This window comes from Mus musculus, chromosome 6 (assembly GCF_000001635.26).
Source record: "Mus musculus strain C57BL/6J chromosome 6, GRCm38.p6 C57BL/6J".
NCBI lineage: Eukaryota > Metazoa > Chordata > Mammalia > Rodentia > Muridae > Mus > Mus musculus.
Genome location: NC_000072.6, coordinates 7,923,131 through 7,946,969, shown reverse-complemented (window position 1 = coordinate 7,946,969; position 23,839 = coordinate 7,923,131). Strand labels below are relative to the sequence as shown.

Sequence of the window (23,839 nt, the reverse complement as noted above, 5' to 3'; positions counted from 1 at the left end):
TGTTGGAGTTAAAGCAGGCATAGGTTTATAGATAGTTTGTTGCTATCGTTTTCTGATACTACTGAGCTGAGGTTGTCACTCAGCATGGGGGATCATCCATCATCCTGCCTATACATATTGATCCCACAGATTCTCGTTGGTCTGCTTTCTCGGTAACAGGCATGTTTTCCCCAGGACATGCAGGAAGGTGTGACTAAGTCATCTTATGGCTATTTATACTAAGTTCATCATCTAACATTTTATAATTACCATGGTAGTGGAATGAAAATCTTTTTCACCATTGACTGCACCTTTTCTTTCTACATGCCACCACCAACAGGTAAGAGAGGAGAAGAATCTATTAGCCAAAGTACAATGGGAAGTTATATCCGTGTGAAGAATGCCCTTCAATTCATGTTATCAATCTAATTGGGGTGATATCATGAGACTATCTCAGACTTGCAAGCTTCCCAATATAGTGATACAGACACAATTATTATTTATTAAAGCTCAGGCCTTAACTTAGGATATTTCCCAATAGCTCAAATAATCTAATTACCCGTTTATTCTAATCTCAGTTCTGCCATGTGGTCCATTAGTTACCTCTCCTTCAGTCCCAGCACCAGTTTCTTCCTCCAGGTCTGGCTGGTGAATCTCTCACCTCTTACTCTTTCCCAGAGTTCCTAGCTCTACCCGGAAGTTCTCCCTATCCTCTCCTCCTTTGCTATAGGCTGTCCAGCTCTTATTAAAACAATCAGAAGGTGATGGAGAAGGTGTTTACAAAATACTGAGACAGACAATGCATCATAAAAATAACAATACCATAGTCCTGGCCTGTACTCAATCAGATGTCTGCCTGCATAGAAATCAGCATTTGAATAATACAAAACAACCTTTACATAATGCACAAGGGAGTATCCTCAGGGGGATAATGTTACTGCACCAATTGAAGACAAGAAAGGATATTGAACAAGAAATGGCCATTGGTAATTTGAGGCAATGGCCTCCAAAGCTTTGTCAAGTGATTATGAAAGCTATCCCTAGGGTACTGGTTATATGACTATGGATGCTATAGTGGGCATGAAATAGCTGCTTTGGGTGACAGTGTTAGAAAGCACATAGGACCAGTTTCTACCCTGACGATCTGGAGCCTACAGGCAGAATCTCAGAGCACTGCTGAGTGGGTGAGAGCCCAGCATAGGTCTTTTTTAAAAATGGCTTCTTGCTACTGGCTAAGCACTGAAAAGAGGAGGTTTCCAGGTAAAGCTGTGGTCGAAACTTTCTGTGCTCTTTGTCTCTGTCTCTCTCCCTTCCCCCAACCCCTGTGTGTGTGTGTGTGTGTGTGTGTGTGTGTGTGTGTGTGTGTGCGCGCGCGCGCGCGCGCGCTCCACTCTTGCTCTCTCAATCTCTCACCTCCTAAGTGTTACAGAAAGTACAGTGTAGATTTCCTGTGCCTCTTTTGCTTATGCCTCACCCTCTGCTTATGTCCTGCCTTTCACCAGGAGGATAGCACTCACCTCTCCCTGCTCCTCCAGTCAGGGCTAACCCTTTTGGAATGAATCTCACTTGTCTCCTCGTCTACTCTGCAAAGCTTACTTTCTGATTGAAACTAGTGTTTTTCTGTTCTCTCTCTTTTAGGGTGGCTGCACACCAACTATCCTTTTAGTGTTAGAGAATCTAGCAGTCTGTGCAAGGGCACCATCTGCCATTCTCCAAAAGACTAAGTAGAAGAATCAAGATAAGCAGCAGCCTTCTGCAAAGGTGGCCACAGTGGCTTAGAGCTGGGAGTGAAGGTAAGTAAAAGGTCCTGTATCTTTAAGAGAGATCTGGCTGAAGATCCAGTCGTCTGCCATTGTTGGCATAGACCCTAAAAGAACTTCAAAGATTCTTTGCTGCATTGTTACAGTGAGAGTGTATTATATCACATGAAGGGAAACAAGTGTTTTAAAATGAACAAGGGACATTACGTCCAGATAATTGGCAAGTTACACTCCAGTGAGTGTAACTATCATTAACTTACAGTGCCTGGTTCTGTTTCTATCTTAATAGTTCGGGTTTTGAATAAATATAGAATTCTAGCATGTCAAAAAATGGTTTCTTCACTAAGAAAGTTAATTTGGACTAGCAAAATGGCTCAGGAAGTTAGCACACCTGCCACCAAGTGGGACATTGTAACTTCAGTCCCCAAAACCCACAGTGTGGAAAGAAGTAAAGAATCACTTTTTCAAGTTGTCCTCTGAATTCCATGTGTGTATTGTTTGTGGCATTTGTGCGCCACATGTGTAGACACACATACACAAATACAAACATGATTGTATGGTTCCATGTTCAAAACAATCCCATCTAAGGGATAGAGTCACAAGCTATCTATCACATGTGAACAATCATATCAACCTCAAATCACAGGCCACTGGGACATGAGAGAGAGAGAGAGAGAGAGAGAGAGAGAGAGAGAGAGAGAGAGAGAGGCATGCACGGGGTGGGGGGGAGGGGAGGAAAGGGAGGAAGGGAGAGAGACTTGTATACATTCATCATTATGGTCTTGTTTTTCTTTTTTTTTTAATTAATTAATTAATTTTTTTACACTCCATATTTTATTCCCCCTACCCAATCCATCTTCTGACTGTTCTACACCCCATACCTCCTCCCCACTCCCTGTCTCCATGTGGATGTCCCCACCACCCCCCCCCTGCCCCACCTGACCTCTAAACTCCCTGGGGCCCCCAGTCTCTGAAAGAGTCAGATGCAGATATTTGCACCCAACCAATGGACAGAAGCAGCTGATCCCTATTGTTGAATTAAGTAAAGAATGAAAGAAGCTGAGGAGAAGGGAGACCCTGTAGGAGGACCAGCTGTCTCAATTAATCTGGACCCCTGAGATCTCTCAAACACTGGACCACCAAACAGGCAGCAAACACCAGCTGATATGAGGCCCAACACACATACAGTAGAGGACTTCCCGGTCTGTGTTCATTCAGAGATGACGCACCTAACCCTCATTGTTATGGTCTTGATTTACACGGCTTTCTTCCTTATTCTGTCACTTCTGTCTATACAGTCTACTGGGCCTCAGGCTATGTATCTTTCTTTCTTACCTCACTTGGCATGAATGTTAGCTCAGTTTAACTTTCTGCATGAGAATACTTGTTCTCTCTTTAAGGTCTTTTGCCTCCGGCTGTGTGAGGTGCTCACACAGCTTCAAGGTCAGTCCAGATGCTTCATCTGGTCGCTCAGCCTTGTGCACAAGGGTAGACCTGTGAAGTAACCAACATACCTTTTATTTAAAGGAACTGTCTCTGTTATACTGTGGATGAAAAAAAAATCACTCATAATTAAAACAGTACTCAGGCAAGCAAAACAACAACAAAAGTATAGCTTGGAGAGGAATACGGTCAGATTTGGCAGGCAATCCTAGCCCATGTTTACTCCCTTTGCAAAAGGAGTAAACTTAAAACCACTTCATTGGTGCTGAGGAGACCATAACAGCAGACACTAAGCAGGTCCCTGCTTAACGGTAAGGACATTGCTCACTGTCTAAGTGGCTGCAACCGGATCACGTTGGCCTGAATCTCCGGGCTGTGTCTGACTGCATAAAGGGTGAGGATAGAGCCTGAGCGGCCTACATTCCCAGATGGGCTGGCTTGGCACCACAACATGAGCTGCATAGATTAATTTTCTTGGGGCAGTTATAACAGAGTACCATAAACTGAGTGATTTAGAACAACCAGAATTGATTCTGATCAGGGTGCTGGCAGGGCCTGATACCTCCAAAGACACCAAGAATGATCCCTGTTTCTTTTAGCCCCTGGCAGTGCCCCCAGAATCCCTCATTCCCTTGAGCTTGCAGATGCTGTATTCCAGTCACTGTCTCTCATGCCGCGTAGCATTCCCTCATGTGTCTTTTTTCTGTGACAGAATATGTTCTCTTCTTGTGAGGACACGGGTCATATTAGATTTAGGGCCCCCGCTAATGTAGTATGACCTCATCTTAAAATGATTACATCTACAGAGATCCTATTTCCAGTATGTCTGGCTCATTATCCCCAGGGGTTCAAAATTGAATGTGTGTTCTTGAGGGACACAGTTCAACCTCCAACAATGTTTTTCCTCTGTGGAATTCAAGCAAGAAGCATATGCAGACTGCAATTGTCAGGAGGAATTCACTGAAGAGGGATGTGAGGCACAGAAAAGATGCAAGATCAAAGTCAAGGAGAGGAGAGGCCAGAGCAGCCAGGGAAGAAAATGAAACCCACAAGAAGGGAGGACGGTTCTGAAAATGGCCCTGCCATTTCTTGCCCCATCTTTCTGACTTAAACCTGCTCCTTTCTTAAGAGTAAGGGCTTTCAGCAAACACAGAAGTGGATGCTCACAGTCAGCTAATGGATGGATCATAGGGCTCCCAATGGAGGAGCTAGAGAAAGTAGCCAAGGAGCTAAAGGGATCTGCAACCCTATAGGTGGAACAACATTATGAGCTAACCAGTACCCCGGAGCTCTTGACTCTAGCTGCATATATATCAAAAGATGGCCTAGTCGGCCATCACTGGAAAGAGAGGCCCATTGGACTTGCAAACTTTATATGCCCCAGTACAGGGGAATACCAGGGCCAAAAAGGGGGAGTGGGTGGGCAGGGGAGTGGGGGTGGGTGGATATGGGGGACTTTTGGTATAGCATTGGAAATGTAAATGAGTTAAATACCTAATAAAAAATGGAAAAAAAAAAAAAAGAAACATAAAAAAAAAAAAAAAAAAAAAAAGAGTAAGGGCTTTAATAAGAGTCCAGGAAGAGGCTTGCTTTAAAGTTGATGAAATAGAGGCCCTGAGAGATGCAGTGGTTCTGGCCCAAGGCTCTGCCTCTTAGTTTGGCCCTTGTGTGTGTTATAATCTCTTAACTTCTGGAATCAGGAAGGGAGCCACTTGCAAGCAGCACCTCCCTGGAAGAGCTATTGTGACTCACAAGTCAGGAGCATGCTCAGGCCTGTCCAGGAGGTACAGAGGGTGAAAGAGCCGCTATGTTCGTTCTCCAATTTAGGGAATATGAGCCAAATCTTAGGTAGACATGCAAGGCACACTAGGCTGGCTGTCCTTTGTCCTGTCAGCTTTGCATCCCAGTGAAAGAGAAGCTGACAATGGGCCTGGAAAAGGCCAGAGTGACTTAGGCAAAAACTGCACTTGGCTCTTCTAACCTGCTCTCTTCCTGGCAGGGATAGAATAGACTATAATAGTTTCTAGCTACTAGCAGCAACCCAGTTATGCAGCTCCCAACAGAAGTGGGGTCTGGAGACTGAATGAGCACAGATATTCTTAAAGCTCTTCCTGCCTCACTCCCACCTGATCCTTGCTTTCTGTCTCTGAAGAGAAGCTTTGTGTAAACAGAAAACAATTTGCCATCCCAGGACCAACACAATAAGTGCTTATTTAAAGTGAAAGCTTGAATGATTAAAAAAAAAATCCATTTTGGCTTAAATGTAAATAGCAGGCTAGAGAAGAAATGCAACTTAAAAACCAGGGAAAGGGCCACTACCTCTGTTGCTTTGCAAAGCCAGGCAGCTGAGCATGCATTGATCCATGGATCTGATTCTCCGGGGTTGGCTGGGCAGTTGCTTGGCTGTATAGAAGTCCCAGTGAAGGGAAGGATGCTTACATCACTGGGGAGCTGACCGTTTGTGAGACTATGAAGGAATATGCTGCCAAGTGTCTTATTTAATACCAAGAACTCCATTGAGAAGTAGTTATAACAAATGAGGGATTGGAGAGTCCAAAAGACAGGGAGAATCTGTATGAAGAACCTGTGATGCTTGAGTTCTGGTTGAGCAGGAAATGATGGGAGACCACCACAGCCCTGCGGTTTTTATTTTCAGCCTTCTTTATGTGAGACCAGGAAGTTTAGAAAACAAACATAGGCGGTACAGCCTTCAAAAGCAAAAAGCCCAGTATCAGTTGCTAAAAGCTTACGACAATTTTATATCTGTGTAGGAGAACGCTTATGCTAAAATATTCTTCAAGAAAAGCCAGAGGCATAAATACAAATACATTATCAGCTCACTGTCTTTATGTTCCCTAAAACAACAAACATAAGCAAACAATAATTGATTTCCCAAATCTGGAGATATGTATGGCAAAATATCAAAAAGCTGATGTAGTTAAAAAGAGTAGTCATTCATATTTCTATGTTTTCTATACCAAACAATATCCCTATTGCAGAAAACAGAGCATTATAATCACTTTAAAGAAAGCAGTTGTCCCAGAATTTAGCCTTCAGTGGGGAGTGGCTTGTGCATTTATAGAAACTGTTAGACTTCTCTGTAGTTACAGCTTGCAAAGGTTCTTTTCTGAAGGTTCAATGAAGTAACTGGGGCGTTCAAAGTAAAATGACCTTGAGGTCACATCTTCACTGTAGTAAATCCACCGTGGACATTGTACAGAGTGAATTGGAATCTAAGAAACAGGAGAGAGCCCTGTGGCATGTATAATGGTATACAGGATGTAGACTTTATTTCACACCGGAAGTATGATTTGAATCTGAAGCATCTCTGATGGGCTCATGTTTTGAGCACTTGTTCTTCAGTGGGTAGTGCTGTTTGGGGAGTGTTGCTAGGGGGCCGATCTTTATACGTGAGGAGAACTTGGGGCCCCTTATAAGCAGTTTGAGAACCTGTATGTAGTAAAATTGCTTTTCTCCCCATGCAGACAGTAACTTCCTCTAAATGATGCACAGGTAGGTGTTCTCCACACCTGTATGTGTACAAAGTTGCTTTGACCTGGCATACTACCGTCTCTATATGGTGATACAACTAAAATCGATCTTCAAAAGTTCCATGAAAACTATAATGAGCTCATGTGGGCCCAGTGGAACATCTTAGCCACTCTGGCAACTGTGGAGGAAGGATTGAGTGTTCAAGACCTGCCTGCACTGAAGAGTGAATTCAAGGCTATTCTTTGTAACATACAAACTTGCCTTAAACAGTTCAAAAACCAAAGGCTGAGGGTTTACAGCTCAATAATGAACCTAGCACAGGGCTCTGGGGTCCATTCCAAGTACCAGAAAGAAAAGAGGTGGGGGGGAGAGGGAAGGAGAGGGGGTGGGAGTGGGAGAAGGGGAGGGAGAGGGTGAGGGGAAGAAAGGGAGGGAGAGGGGAAGGGGGAGAAGGGGAGGGAGAGGGAGAGAGGTTAATCCTATGCAAACAACATGAAACAGATCTTTGAACTGGTGACTTTTAGCATTGAATTTGCATCAGTCTGTTACAACTGACATTCACTTAGAGTGGGGAATTTTATTCTAACACTAATCATGATAACGGAAGTACTCTTAAACATATAAGACAACTTTAATAACATTCTTTAATTATAAACTTAACATACACCATGTTTGCCTGTTCCTTGCTTCTGTGGGTCTTTGACTGTCCTAAGGAATGGGGCTGGTTTGCTTGCTTCAGAGTCTTCTAAAGCCGGCACCAACTTGAGTTGTCAGGTTAGAGAAAACTGAAAACAAAAGAATGCCGTTTATTTTTCTCTCTTGTATATTTTTAGGAGCTAGGCTAAAATTATAAATTATTCAGGGTTCCTATTTGGCAGTACGTTTTTTTCTGTGCCCAGGAATAAACCCCAAACAAGGACCTGCTAAGTCTGCAAAGGGTTGACTTTTGATCTATAAGAAATCGCAGTGGTAGAAAGACGGTGACTTTTCCTGTGCTTCCTGTTACAGACCCAGACCTTGCCTTCCCTGAGACCTGAGCTCAACTGACTCCATGCTGGAAGTGCCGTTCCGGCTGTAAAACTCAGCACACAGACAACCCCACTGACAAAACTACAACAGAGGCCTAATCCAGCAAAGCCATGGTCTGGGAAAGTCTCTACATGCACTCACCTTGCTTTTTGCCTTCTGTAGTTCTGCTTCTGGTAACTGCTCTTGTTAATGGAGGTAGGTCAACCTAGGACATAATTTTTGCGCTTAAAATTCACCCCGAGAAAGGTTCAGCGCTCCGCTGGGATCCTGAACACCCAGTGTAGTCATCGGCTGATAGTGACGCCTTTCTGTGGGTTTAAACTCCTATCTGAGCAGTCCTCTCTAGTGAATCCCCCACAACTTCCTGTAAGGAGACACAGTCAGACTTAATCCCTAGTCACCCTACATCCCTTGCTTTGTATCAACAACATGGAAGATGTGATTTGTTTTCGTTTTTCTTGTGTGGCACAGGGGTTGTGATTTAAAAACCATTCTTTTTTTTTTTTAGTTTTAAAAATTATTTTATTTACATTCCAGCTGTTCCCCCCTCTCCTGGTCCCCTTCCCACAGTTCCTCATCCCATTCTTCCTCCCCATTGCCTCTGAGAGGGCGCTTCCGCCACCCCCAGGCCACTCCCCTCCTTGGGGCCTCAAGTCTTCTCTCACTAAGGCCAGCCCAAGCAGTCCTCTGCTGTATATGTGTCAGGGCCTCAGATCAGCCAGTGTATGCTCTGCTCCCTGGTTGGTGGTGCAGCATCCAAGAGATCTCAGGGGTTTGGGTTAGTTGAGACTGCTGGTCTTCCTATAGGGTTGCCCTCCTCCTCAATGTCTTCCAGCCCTTTCCTAATTCAACCATAGGGGTTCCCGACTTCAGTCCAATAGTTGGGTATAGGTGTCTGTGTCTATCTCAATCAGCTGCTTGTTGGGCTTCTCAGAGGGCAGTCATCTGTCTTGTCTGTAAGCACATCATAGCATCAGTAAGTGTGTCAGGCCTTGGTGCCCCCCTACCATTAGATGGATACCAATTTATGCCAGTCATTGGACCACCTTCCCTTCAGTCACTTCTCCTTTTTTTTGTTCCTGCAGTTCTTTTAGACAGGAATAATTCTGGGTCAGAAATTTAGACTATGAGTTGGTAACCCAGTCTCTCCACCTGGGGCCCTGACAATCTACTGGAGGTAGACTCTTCGATTTCCCTCTCCCCACTCTTGGGCATTTTGGCTAAGGACTCTTTGAGTCCTGAGAGTCTCTCACCTCCCAGGTCTCTGAGACTTTCTAGATTGTACCAGACAAGAAAATCTGCCTGTCACACAATAATCAAAACAAATCATTCTTAAAGATCCTCTGTAAGAGATTTCTCTAGTTGACTAAAAGCCATCAACAAAGTATTGGCAGGTTCTATGGGCCCAAAATAAAAGCATAATATCTCTCCAAATGACTAAGGTTCCTAGTTCATTGAAAATTCACATTTAGAAAACATTTTATTGGCAGCTTACGATGCATTTTTTTTCAGACTTCTAAGGCCCAATTAATATATCATTTTCGACCATTGACTGTGCTGACCTGATCTCTGTTTAAAAATGCAGTGAGCTCTAAGTGAAAACCTATACCTGGTATGCCAGTTGGTAATATCCTTTTTTTTCTCTCTCCCTTGGTAAACATTTAAAGAATATGGAACAAATGCCTCACACCAGCCTTCGTGTTTGCAAATGTCTTATGACACGTGCAAAAATCGAGCTTCATCCGTCTTGATTTTACACACCACAGAAACTGGTGTGGAAATGCTTGTTCTACTGAAAAGGTCTCATCTGGCACAGCTGAAAACTCCTTCTGATTGCTTTGATTAGTTCCTCAGATTGCCCTGGCCTGCACAGGGGCTTGACTTTATCCAGTACAGAACAGTGCTTCTTGTCTCAAATCCTGTTTCCACTGGGACTGTGTGTAGGGTATTGCTACTGTAGGGTAATGAGGTCATCTGTCTTTTCCTTGTCTGAAAATGTAGCTCTGCGTGTTGGTCTCTGTATGGCAAGACAGGCGGATGTATGGCTGTGTCTCTTTGTCTCCCTTGCTCCCGTAGCTTCAGCTAGACTAGACATTTTCTCATGTGACGATGATCTCAAAGGCTACAGACCTTGCCTTAGATGTCTTCCAGAGCTGGTCTGAGATGGATCTCTAGTGCAGGTGTGAGAAATCAGACAGGTCATACTGCTTTCCCATGAAGTCCATCCTTCAGTACCGAATGGTTACTGATGATGGTGGATTAGGAGATTGACATCTGTCATGCAAGCTGGGTGCCTTTAGGGGTACCAATTATTAGAGTCAGGGCAAATTTCTTAGCATTCTACAGTAGAGGTTAGAAAAGGTTTATTAGAGGAAAGGAAAAAAAATTATTGACTAGAGTCATCAAGGGAGAGGTATCAGGAGCATCACGGAGGGATAAAGGCAGGGTGCCCTGTTGGATGTGTAGAGTGGGTTTGTGTTCAGGTAGAGGAAACTGCACCCTTGGGACCCTTTCTTTTTGTGAGACAGAAGGGAGGAGGCAGCCTGTTGCAGGCAGAGACACGCAGGAAGGATATTTACAGAACTTGTCAAGGAGTGCCAGCAGGCAAGTAAACAGAACCCCTCCTCCCATGGGAAACTGAGCGAGCTAGGGCACAGGTAGGAGGAAGGGAGGTGGTCCCTTGTGCAGCTGGGGTGAATGTTGTGTAGCATCTCTTAGTTTGAGAAAGAGAGTCTGCTCTCACTATCCTGGCAACTGAGATGAGTATCTGAGACCACTTCTGGCTCTTCTGACCATTATCCACTATGCAGAAAGGGGAGGGGATCAGAGTGAATCCCATCCGTCATTCAAGACTGGATAACTACTTAGCTAACAACAAAAAGGAAGAAGTGGCTAGAAGGACCAGAGCGGATAGAACAAGTTTGAGGAAGAGTTTGTATATCAAAAAGAGGCTGTCACTTTTTTGATTTCACATATGGGAATTTGGTAAATACCAAAAGGAGTAAGTCTGCTAGCTACAAATCAGGTCATTGGCTATTTTATGGTAAAGTGGATTAGGATGAAAATCTACCTTTTTTTTTTTTTTTTTTTTTTTTTTTTGAGACAGAGTCTCTCTGTCAATCTGGGACAGTCCTGGTACTGTCTCTGTAGAATATGCTAGCCTTGAACTCAGAGACCTGCTTGCCTCTGCCTTCTGAGTGCTGGGATTACAAACATATCCCACCACCACCTGGCTAAAAATTCTCTTAATTTATTTAAGAAAATAATAATGGTTGTGCTCTTTTGCCCTCGCTCCACACCAGAATCATAAAAAGGAGGGCCAGTAGTTTCAATAGCAATGTGAGTTTGTCTGATATCCTTGCTGCCTTGGCATCCATTTGGGGATCTGACATCATTATTTGGAACCCAGGGTCTACAACTTCCCCTCTGTGTGGTTTACAATATACCTCATCTGTTAACTCATTTTGTAAACTCAAATCTAGTGCTTACCACAGCTTCCAGCCATGATAAAACCTAATGACCAGCCCCCCCCCCCCCGCCCCAAGCTGGAAGCTCCTCCTTTTCACAGGACTTTTTTTTTAAACAGGTTTTTTTTCTTTTTTTTTCTTATTTTCTTTATTTACACTCATCTGACTTTTAAAAACCAGCCCATGCACAAGCCCCTCCAGAGCCTGAGGGTAACTTGATGGATCTGGTAAAGGTTGCATCCAACAGCATGGTTCTCTCTTGTTCCCTTCTGCGTCCTGTTGAGCTCCGTGTTGCCTCCCAACTTCCCTCTGACCTCTTGTTAGCACTCGGAACCTCTCTGAATTATGTAAGTGGTATATTGGTTCTGTTTCATGCATTTTGTATTTTATTGTGTCCCCCTTGAACACACTGTGACCTCATGTCTCTCTAGTTGGGCCTGTTCTGGAGTGTAACTATCTTGGCTTATGTTTACACTCAACAGAAATCTCATGACCAAGTTAAAACAACAAGCAAAATCAATTAAAATCATAGCTGGGATCGGCTCCTAGATTCTCCCTTACAACACACTCTACTAAAAAGACCAATTATTAAAAATTCTTGAGGATGAGGTCATCATATTTCCAAATAAAAAAATGTCTTGAGAGTGTGGTACAAACACTGTGCAACAGATGTGGAGATAAGATTTTTCTTTTTTCTTTTTTCTTTTTCCTTTTTTCTTTTTTTCTTTTTTTCCATTTTTTATTAGGTATTTAACTCATTTACATTTCCAATGCTATACCAAAAGTCCCCCATACCCACCCACCCCCACTCCCCTGCCCATCCACTCCCCCTTTTTGGCCCTGGCGTTCCCCTGTACTGGGGCATACAAAGTTTACCTGTCCAATGGGCCTCTCTTTCAATAGATGGCCGATTAGGCCATCTTTTGTTACATATGCAGCTAGAGACAAGAGCTCCGGGGTACTGGTTAGTTCATAATGTTGTTCCACCTATAGGGTTGCAGATCCCTTTAGCTCCTTGGGTTCTTTCTCTAGCTCCTCCATTGGGAGCCCTGTGATCCATCCATTAGCTGACTGTGAGCATCCACTTCTGTGTTTGCTAGGCCCCGGCATAGTCTCACAAGAGATAGCTACATCTGGGTCCTTTCAATAAAATCTTGCTAGGGTATGCAATGGTGTCAGCGTTTGGATGCTGATTATGGGGTGGATCCCTGGATATGGCAGTCTCTACATGGTCCATCCTTTCATCTCAGCTCCAAACTTTGTCTCTGTAACTCCTTCCATGGGTGTTTTGTTCCCAATTCTAAGGAGGGGCATAGTGTCCACACTTCAGTCTTCATTCTTCTTGAGTTTCATGTGTTTAGCAAATTGTACCTTATATCTTGGGAATCCTAGGTTTGGGGCTAATATCCACTTATCAGTGAGTACATATTGTGTGAGTTCCTTTGTGAATGTGTTACCTCACTCAGGATGATGCCCTCCAGGTCCATTCATTTGCCTAGGAATTTCATAAATTCATTCTTTTTAATAGCTGAGTAGTACTCCATTGTGTAGATGTACCACATTTTCTGTATCCATTCCTCTGTTGAGGGGCATCTGGGTTCTTTCCAGCTTCTGGCTATTATAAATAAGGCTGCTATGAACATAGTGGAGCATGTGTCCTTCTTACCAGTTGGGGCATCTTCTGGATAAATGCCCAGGAGAGGTATTGCTGGATCCTCCGGTAGTACTATGTCCAATTTTCTGAGGAACCGCCATACTGATTTCCAGAGTGGTTGTACAAGCCTGCAATCCCACCAACAATGGAGGAGTGTTCCTCTTTCTCCACATCCACGCCAGCATCTGCTGTCACCTGAATTTTTGATCTTAGCCATTCTGACTGGTGTGAGGTGGAATCTCAGGGTTGTTTTGATTTGCATTTCCCTGATGATTAAGGATGTTGAACATTTTTTCAGGTGCTTCTCTGCCATTCGGTATTCCTCAGGTGAGAATTCTTTGTTCAGTTCTGAGCCCCATTTTTTAATGGGGTTGTTCGATTTTCTGAAGTCCACCTTCTTGAGTTCTTTATATATGTTGGATATTAGCCCCCTATCTGATTTAGGATAGGTAAAGATCCTTTCCCAATCTGTTGGTGGTCTTTTTGTCTTGTTGACGGTGTCTTTTGCCTTGCAGAAACTTTGGAGTTTCATTAGGTCCCATTTGTCAATTCTCGATCTTACAGCACAAGCCATTGCTGTTCTGTTCAGGAATTTTTCCCCTGTGCCCATATCTTCAAGGCTTTTCCCCACTTTCTCCTCTATAAGTTTCAGTGTCTCTGGTTTTATGTGAAGTTCTTTGATCCACTTAGATTTGACCTTAGTACAAGGAGATAAGTATGGATCGATTCGCATTCTTCTACATGATAACAACCAGTTGTGCCAGCACCAATTGTTGAAAATGCTGTCTTTCTTCCACTGGATGGTTTTAGCTCCCTTGTCGAAGATCAAGTGACCATAGGTGTGTGGGTTCATTTCTGGGTCTTCAATTCTATTCCATTGGTCTACTTGTCTGTTTCTATACCAGTACCATGCAGTTTTTATCACAATTGCTCTGTAGTAAAGCTTTAGGTCAGGCATGGTGATTCCACCAGAGGTTCTTTTATCCTTGAGAAGAGTTTTTGCTATCCTAGGTTTTTTGTTATTCCAGATGAATTTGCAAATTGCTCCTTCTAATTCGCTGAAGAATTGAGTTGGAATTTTGATGGGGATTGCATTGAATCTGTAGATTGCTTTTGGCAAGATAGCCATTTTTACAATATTGATCCTGCCAATCCATGAGCATGGGAGATCTTTCCATCTTCTGAGATCTTCTTTAATTTCTTTCTTCAGAGATTTGAAGTTTTTATCATACAGATCTTTCACCTCCTTAGTTAGAGTTACGCCGAGATATTTTATACTATTTGTGAAAATTGAGAAGGGTGTTGTTTCCCTAATTTCTTTCTCAGCCTGTTTATTCTTTGTATAGAGAAAGGCCATTGACTTGTTTGAGTTTATTTTATATCCAGCTACATCACCGAAGCTGCTTATCAGGTTTAGGAGTTCTCTGGTAGAATTTTTAGGGTCACTTATATATACTATCATATCATCTGCAAAAAGTGATATTTTGAGTTCCTCTTTTCCAATTTGTATCCCCTTGATCTCCTTTTGTTGTCGAATTGCTCTGGCTAATACTTCAAGTACTATGTTGAAAAGGTAGGGAGAAAGTGGGCAGCCTTGTCTAGTCCCTGATTTTAGTGGGATTGCTTCCAGCTTCTCTCCATTTACTTTGATGTTGGCTACTGGTTTGCTGTAGATTGCTTTTATCATGTTTAGGTATGGGCCTTGAATTCCTGAACTTTCCAAAACTTTTATCATGAATGGGTGTTGAATCTTGTCAAATGCTTTTTCTGCATCTAACGAGATGATCATGTGGTTTTTGTCTTTGAGTTTGTTTATATAATGGATTACATTGATGGATTTTCGTATATTAAACCATCCCTGCATCCCTGGAATAAAACCTACTTGGTCAGGATGGATGATTGCTTTAATATGTTCTTGGATTCGGTTAGCAAGAATTTTATTGAGGATTTTTGCATCGATATTCATAAGAGAAATTGGTCTGAAGTTCTCTATCTTTGTTGAATCTTTCTGTGGTTTAGGTATCAGAGTAATAGTGGCTTCATAAAATGAGTTGGGTAGGGTACCTTCTACTTCTATTTTGTGAAATAGTTTGTGCAGAACTGGAATTAGATCTTCTTTGAAGGTCTGATAGAACTCTGCACTAAACCCGTCTGGTCCTGGGCTTTTTTTGGCTGGGAGACTATTAATAACTGCTTCTATTTCTTTAGGTGATATGGGACTGTTTAGATGGTCAACTTGATCCTGACTCAACTTTGGTACCTGGTATCTGTCCAGAAATTTGTCCATTTCATCCAGGTTTTCCAGTTTTGTTGAGTATAACCTTTTGTAGAAGGATCTGACGGTGTTTTGGATTTCTTCAGGATCTGTTGTTATGTCTCCCTTTTCATTTCTGATTTTGTTAATTAGGATTTTGTCCCTGTGCCCTTTAGTAAGTCTAGCTAAGGGTTTATCTATCTTGTTGATTTTCTCAAAGAACCAACTCCTCGTTTGGTTAATTCTTTGAATAGTTCTTCTTGTTTCCACTTGGTTGATTTCACCCCTGAATTTGATTATTTCCTGATGTCTACTCCTCTTGGGTGAATTTGCTTCCTTTTTTTCTAGAGCTTTTAGATGTGTTGTCAAGCTGCTAGTATGTGCTCTCTCCCATTTCTTCTTGGAGGCACTCAGAGCTATGAGTTTCCCTCTTAGAAATGCTTTCATTGTGTCCCAAAGGTTTGGGTACGTTGTGGCTTCATTTTCATTAAACTCTAAAAAGTCTTTAATTTCTTTCTTTATTCCTTCCTTGACCAAGGTATCATTGAGAAGAGTGTTGTTCAGTTTCCACGTGAATGTTGGCTTTCCATTATTTATGTTGTTATTGAAGATCAGTCTTAGGCCATGGTGGTCTGATAGGATACATGGGACAATTTCAATATTTTTGTATCTGTTGAGGCCTGTTGTGTGACCAATTATATGGTCAATTTTGGAGAAGGTCCCGTGAGGTGCTGAGAAGAAGGTATATCCTTTTGTTTTAGGATAAAATGTTCTGTAGATATCTGTTAGGTCCATTTGTTTCATAACTTCTGTTAGTTTCACTGTGTCCCTGTTTAGTTTCTGTTTCCAAGATCTGTCCCTTGATGAAAGTGGTGTGTTGAAGTCTCCCACTATTATTGTGTGAGGTGCAATGTGTGCTTTGAGCTTTACTAAAATGTCTTTAATGAATGTGGCTGCCCTTGCATTTGGAGCGTAGATATTCAGAATTCAGAATTGGAGGATTTTACCTTTGATGAGTATGAAGTGTCCCTCCTTGTCTTTTTTGATAACTTTGGGTTGGAAGTCGATTTTATCCGATATTAGAATGGCTACTCCAGCTTGTTTCTTCAGACCATTTGCTTGGAAAATTGTTTTCCAGCCTTTCACTCTGAGGTAGTGTCTGTCTTTTTCCCTGAGATGGGTTTCCTGTAAGCAGCAGAATGTTGGGTCCTGTTTGTGTAGCCAGTCTGTTAGTCTATGTCTTTTTATTGGGGAATTGAGTCCATTAATATTAAGAGATATTAAGGAAAAGTAATTGTTGCTTCCTTTTATTTTTGTTGTTAGAGTTGGCATTCTGTTCTTGTGGCTGTCTTCTTTTTGGTTTGTTGAGGGATTACTTTCCTGTTTGTTCTAGGGCGTGATTTCCGTCCTTGTATTGCTTCTTTTCTGTTATTATCCTTTGAAGGGCTGGATTCGTGGAAAGATATTGTGTGAATTTGGTTTTGTTGTGGAATACTTTGGTTTCTCCATCTATGGTAATTGAGAGTTTGGCCGGGTATAGTAGCCTGGGCTGGCATTTGTGTTCTCTTAGTGTCTGTATAACATCTGTCCATGCTCTTCTGGCTTTCATAGTCTCTGGTGAAAAGTCTGGTGTAATTCTGATAGGCCTTCCTTTATATGTTACTTGACCTTTCTCCCTGACTGCTTTTAATATTCTATCTTTATTTAGTGCATTTGTTGTTCTGATTATTATGTGTCGGGAGGAAATTCTTTTCTGGTCCAGTCTATTTGGAGTTCTGTAGGCTTCTTGTATGATCATGGGCATCTCTTTCTTTATGTTTGGGAAGTTTTCTTCAATTTTTGTTGAAGATGTTTGCTGGTCCTTTGAGTTGAAAATCTTCATTCTCATCCACTCCTATTATGCGTAGGTTTGGTCTTCTCATTGTGTCCTGGATTTCCTGGATGTTTTGAGTTAGGATCCTTTTGCATTTTGTATTTTCTTTGACTGTTGTGTCGATGTTCTCTATGGAATCTTCTGCACCTGAGATTCTCTCTTCCATTTCTTGTATTCTGTTGCTGATGCTCGCATCTATGGTTCCAGATCTCTTTCCTAGGGTTTCTATCTCCAGCGTTGCCTCGCTTTGGGTTTTCTTTACTGTGTCTACTTCCCTTTTTAGTTCTAGTATGGTTTTGTTCATTTCCATTACCTGTTTGGATGTGTTTTCCTGTTTTTCTTTAAGGACTTCTACCTGTTTGGCTGTGTTTTCCTGCTTTTCTTTAAGGGCCTGTAACTCTTTAGCAGTGCTCTCCTGTAATTCTTTAAGTGACTTATGAAAGTCCTTCTTGATGTCCTCTATCATCATCATGAAAAATGCTTTTAAATCTGGGTCTAGATTTTCGGTTGTGTTGGGGTGCCCAGGACTATGTGGGGTGGGAGTGCTGCGTTCTGATGATGGTGAGTGGTCTTGATTTCTGTTAGTAGGATTCTTACGTTTGCCTTTCGCCATCTGGTAATCTCTGAAGCTAGCTGTTATAGTTGTCTCTGTTAAGAGCTTGTACTTCAGGTGACTCTGTTAGCCTCTATAAGCAGACCTGGGAGGGTAGCACTCTCCTTGGTTTCAGTGGGTAGAGTATTCTCTGCAGGAAAGCTCTCTTCTTGCAGGGAAGGTACCCAGATATCTGGTGTTCGAACCGGACTCCTGGCAGAAGTTGTGTTCCACTCACTAGAAGTCTTAGGATCCCGTGGGGAATCCTGTGTGGGCCCTTGCGGGTGTCAGGCAACTCCGCTGGCCAGGAAGCCTGGGGCTCGAGTGGAGCGGAAGGGGCTTTTGCCCCGGGTCAGGCCCGGGCAGTCTGCTTCCCTATGTACGGCAGTCTCAGGTTCCGCGTGATTGGATTGGGGCCGGCGCTGTGTTCCACTCACCAGAGGTCTTAGGATCCCGTGGGGAATCCTGTGTGGGCCCTTGCGGGTGTCAGGCAACTCCGCTGGCCAGGAAGCCCTGGGCTGGAGTGGAGCGGAAGGGGCTTTTGTCCCGGTTCAGGCCCGGGCAGTCTCTTTTTTCTTTTTTCTTTTTCTTTTCTTTTTTTTTAAAGGATCAGGGACCGAGTAGCAGCTCTGATGCTGCCTTCAGCCAGTTCTTTCTCTCTTTTTAAGATTTATTTATTTATTATATATAAATACACTGTAGCTGTCTTCAGACACACCAGAAGAGGGTGTCAGATCTCATTACAGATGGTTGTGAGCCACCATGTGGTTGCTAGGATTTGAACTCAGGACCTCTGGAAGAGACATCATTGCTCTTAACCTCTGAGCCATCTCTCCAACCCCTAGATAAGGTTTTTCATTGCAACATTTTCTGGAAGTACAAAAGGATTACAAAATAAGTAACAGGGTTCTTGTTACATAAGTCACCACGGTTCACTAGCAGGTGGTACAGGTGTAAACAAAGTATCATCATGTGATGATACTGATGACACTTTAAAATTTATGATGAATCTTAAAATTCATACTTAGGTAAGAGAGTAGCTGCAAGCAGTACTCTATGCTGCCAGTCATGTAAGAAAATAGAGGAGGTAGAGGGTACATATATGTTTGGTCTCGTACATGAATAAGATATTTTCAGAAAGATATGGAAATATTAGGAAAAAGCACTAGGTGGTTAGGAAGAACAATCAGAGATTTCACAGCAATGCATTTTGTGTCTCTTGAGCCAGGAGAATGTTATCAACTACTCTGAAAAAAAATTACTTAAAACCAGCTTATAAAGCTGTGTACTTACATTCTCTTCCAGATTAAGTCTGTCTGTGTTTGCTTAAGGCCTTTTTGCTAAGATTTCTGCTGTATGGTTTCCTGGATCCCATTCTGCAGAGTGGCAGGGGTGCGTATAAATTTTGTGGAGAACAGGTTTTGGAAGCAGGGTAGGTGAGAGCTGCCTCCGGGTGGTCTGTCTATAAGGATGGGCTGGCCAGCTCCTTGGCTTTACAAAGTGGGCTAGTGAGAGCATGCCCTATTTTCTGTTTGGTTGGTTTCAGATCAATAACATCCTCTGGTTAAATCTGTCTATTGTGAATGGGGTGCTGCCTGCCTTCTAGGGTAGAATAATATTCCTTCCTGTGAATGTCTATTGCAGTTTTTTTGACTCATTCAGCCATCAATGGGTTTAGATCACTTCACATTTACCTGCTCTGAATACTGCAACAAGAGAACCCAGGAGCACAGGTATCTCTGATTAACAGATTACATCCATTTGCATATCTGTGTGGAAGAGTTTTGGATTGTGAAGTAGTTTGACTTTTAGTTATTTTAGGGGGAGAAGGGACTTCATACTAGTGTGTGTGTGTGTGTGTGTGTGTGTGTGTGTGTGTGTGTGTGTGTGATCTGTACTAATTTTCAATCCCACCAATGGTGTGCATGTTTTTTGTACATCTTTGTCAGGATTTGTTTCTTGATCTTAGTCATTCATGATACGCCACATTATTTTTGATTTCTCTTTCTCTGGGGATTTAATGAAATTAAGGTTTTTCATATTCATATGGTATTTTTTTTTTAAAAAATGTCAATGTAAGTCCTTTCTCAATTACTTAACTTGGCTTTTTGTTGGCTTTGTGATTGAATTTCATGTCCTTGTGATTTTGGATTTTACCCTCCTATCAGACACTGCTTTGCAAATGTTTCCACTCCCTGGGGTGCCTTTGCACCCCATTTGTTGTTCAGGGTGCTCTGCTTTGCTCATGCATTCTCCCCTCCATCCTCTCACCTTTGCCTCTAATGCTGCACTTCTAGGATGCTGGCCAGAATCTCACCGCTAATCCATGTCAGGGGGTCCCCTCTCGTTTTCTAATTTGAATTTTACATTAGAGATTTCAGCTCATTTCAAGTTCATTTGTGCATGTAGTATAAGATAAACATCCAGTTCTTTCTCCCAAATGTGGATATCCATTTTCCAGCCTGGGTTACACAAGAGACTGCTCTGACTCCACTGTGAATTCTTGCTGCCATTGTCTAACATTATTAACTGACCATGTGTGTGGATTTTCTTCTGCCTCTCTGTTCCACTGATGTATATGTCAGTTTCTGCTAATTTTACACAGCTTTAACTGCGGTAGCTTTGCAGTTTAGTTTGAAAACAGGAAGTTTGTCCTGGCTTTATTCTTTCTTATGGTTGCTTTGATATTTGGGAACAAGTTCTAATTCCATTTTTTTTCTCTATTTTGTCTATTCCTAGGCATGGAAATACATGTCAACTATTTTATCAATGATAACTCTTAAAGAAAAACATTTTAAAACAATTCTTTAATATCATTTGATTTTAGCACTTACCAAAGACATAATCAAATTTGCACACTGACAAGATGGACTGCTTGCTTGTTCCTTCATTAAAGAATTAAAATGTTGCTGAATATTTGATGCTTCAGAGTATTGAACCTCTTCAGCATTTTGAGAACTGATTGATATTTTGATTTTATAATAATTAATGTTGATAAACCGGCTTTGCATCAATACATATCACAAAATGACAGAACTATGTTTGGGGCTACTTCAGACATCATTGGAAATTCTGTCTTAATCCCAAGCCAAAATTCTTTTAATGATTTTTGAGAATAAAAAGAAAGCTTGCTGGCAACCCAAACACCACTTCTCATGATGAAACAATTCTACAACAACACAGCCTGTGCTGGAAAATGCTTTCTTTTCAGATGTTCTAATGTAGGCCATGGGTATGAAATGAGGGGACGACATCTATACAGCTATGACAAAGTCCTCATACATGCTGGAACTAGACTTTCCAGTGGTGTGGCTGCTCTGAGATCACCTTTGAAAGTAACTTTTTAAGGCATGTTCTATAAGCAAGACCAACACATTTATTGGTCCTCTCAGTTAGGTGTGGTGGAATTACACTGTGTTTCACCATAATGGCCATAGAAGGAAGGGGTAGACAATTATTTACATTGTCCTGTGGGACGGAGTGTCATAATATTCTCTGAGATTGTCTTGGTGGGAAAGGGACATAATGCTATCTTAACTTTAAAATTTTTGACATCTTTCACACATATGCACAATATTCTGGTTCTATTTATCACCTTTCCTTGCTGATTTCTGCCTGCTCTCCCTTCTAAGCCCTTTCTTTTTCCTACTAGACTCCCAGTGGCTCCCTTATTAGAGAACATGACTTCCCTCTTCTGGTACCCATTAGAAGTCACTGTATCTTCAGGTCTTCATGGGTGCATAGTAATGCCATATTTGAACATCACCATTTTGTGGCATTCTTCCCCACCTTTTGGCTCTTAAATTCTTCCCACCCTTTCTTCTGTGATCTTGATACAGATGTGCACCCTGCTTAAAGCTGAGCGCTCATCAGTCACTTTTTCTTGGCACTTTGGTCCGTTGTGAGTCTCTGCATTACCAATCACTCTCTGTAGAGTAGAGCAGAAATGTAGGAAGGAAGGCTGTAAAATAACATCTATGGACGTGACATGGATGTAGTACTTATGAAGCTGCACTAGCTGTAGTTGCCTGCACAAGACTAGAGTTCAGTGGTGTTTGGTGAGGCGCTCAGGGCACACTGCTCCACTCAGAGGAACTAAAGCAGCTGGGAACTGTTGGAAGGGAGGAAGCCATTGTATTCAGAAATGCAGCTATTGGCAGATTAGTCATGCTCCAGTAGGTAGCTTTATACCCACATCCACCTGAGTGGCCCTGGATAAACCAAATGGACCACAAAAGGAAAATTAAAACAGCCCAAAGACATAGCACAGATGGGGACTGCAGAGGAAGGTAAAGAATGGGAGGAAGAGAAGAAACAGTGGAGGGATGGGTGTGACAGAATGAACTACATACAAGTATGAAAATCTTGGCACAAGTCCCTTCTGCTCGACTCGAGACTCGAGCCCCGGGCTACCTTGCCAGCAGAGTCTTGCCCAACACCCGCAAGGGTCCACACGGGACTCCCCACGGGACCCTAAGACCTCTGGTGAGTGGATCACAGTGCCTGCCCCAATCCAATCGCGCGGAACTTGAGACTGCGGTACATAGGGAAGCAGGCTACCCGGGCCTGATCTGGGGCACAAGTCCCTTCCGCTCGACTCGAGACTCGAGCCCCGGGCTACCTTGACAGCAGAGTCTTGCCCAACACCCGCAAGGGCCCACACGGGACTCCCCACGGGACCCTAAGACCTCTGGTGAGTGGAACACAGCGCCTACCACAATCCAATCGCGTGGAACTTGAGACTGCGGTACATAGGGAAGCAGGCTACCCGGGCCTGATCTGGGGCACAAGTCCCTTCCGCTCGACTCGAGACTCGAGCCCCTGGCTACCTTGCCAGCAGAGTCTTGCCCAACACCCGCAAGGGTCCACACGGGACTCCCCACGGGACCCTAAGACCTCTGGTGAGTGGATCACAGTGCCTGCCCCAATCCAATCGCGCGGAACTTGAGACTGCGGTACATAGGGAAGCAGGCTACCCGGGCCTGATCTGGGGCACAAGTCCCTTCCGCTCGACTCGAGACTTGAGCCCCGGGCTACCTTGACAGCAGAGTCTTGCCCAACACCCGCAAGGGCCCACACGGGACTCCCCACGGGACCCTAAGACCTCTGGTGAGTGGAACACAGCGCCTACCCCAATCCAATCGCGTGGAACTTGAGACTGCGGTACATAGGGAAGCAGGCTACCCGGGCTTGATCTGGGGCACAAACCCCTTCCACTCCACTCGAGCCCCGGCTACCTTGCCAGCTGAGTCGCCTGACACCCGCAAGGGCCCACACAGGATTCCACACGTGATCCTAAGACCTCTAGTGAGTGGAACACAACTTCTGCCAGGAGTCTGGTTCGTACACCAGATATCTGGGTACCTGCCTTGCAAGAAGAGAGCTTGCCTACAGAGAATACTCTGCCCACTGAAACTAAGGAGAGTGCTACCCTCCAGGTCTGCTCATAGAGGCTAACAGAGTCACCTGAAGTACAAGCTCTTAACAGTGACAACTAAAACAGCTAGCTTCAGAGATTACCAGATGGCGAAAGGCAAACGTAAGAATCCTACTAACAGAAATCAAGACCACTCACCATCATCAGAACGCAGCACTCCCACCCCACCTAGTCCTGGGCACCCCAACACAACCGAAAATCTAGACCCAGATTTAAAAACATTTCTCATGATGATGATAGAGGACATCAAGAAGGACTTTCATAAGTCACTTAAAGATTTACAGGAGAGCACTGCTAAAGAGTTACAGGCTCTTAAAGAAAAGCAGGAAAACACAGCCAAACAGGTGATGGAAATGAACAAAACAATACTAGAACTAAAAGGGGAAGTAGACACAATAAAGAAAACCCAAAGCGAGGCAACGCTGGAGATAGAAACCCTAGGAAAGAGATCTGGAACCATAGATGCGAGCATCAGCAACAGAATACAAGAAATGGAAGAGAGAATCTCAGGTGCAGAAGATTCCATAGAGAACATCGACACAACAGTCAAAGAAAATACAAAATGCAAAAGGATCCTAACTCAAAACATCCAGGTAATCCAGGACACAATGAGAAGACCAAACCTACGGATAATAGGAATTGATGAGAATGAAGATTTTCAACTTAAAGGGCCAGCTAATATCTTCAACAAAATAATAGAAGAAAACTTCCCAAACATAAAAAAAGAGATGCCCATGATCATACAAGAAGCATACAGAACTCCAAATAGACTGGACCAGAAAAGAAATTCCTCCCGACACATAATAATCAGAACAACAAATGCACTAAATAAAGATAGAATATTAAAAGCAGTCAGGGA

The 23,839-nt window shown here is 43.0% G+C and overlaps 1 long non-coding RNA gene across 2 annotated transcripts in view; it reads left to right on the top strand.

Annotated features, from left to right (window-relative positions):
• Nucleotides 1-1,623: 1,623 nt before the first annotated feature.
• The window catches only part of Gm35246, a 44,261-nt gene continuing 22,045 nt past the window's right edge, over nt 1,624-23,839 (top strand). For both annotated transcript variants that reach the window (XR_001785193.1, XR_001785195.1), the window contains exons 1-2: nt 1,624-1,772; nt 7,683-7,898. This is a non-coding gene — a long non-coding RNA (predicted gene, 35246). The remainder of the gene's footprint in view (nt 1,773-7,682; nt 7,899-23,839) is intronic.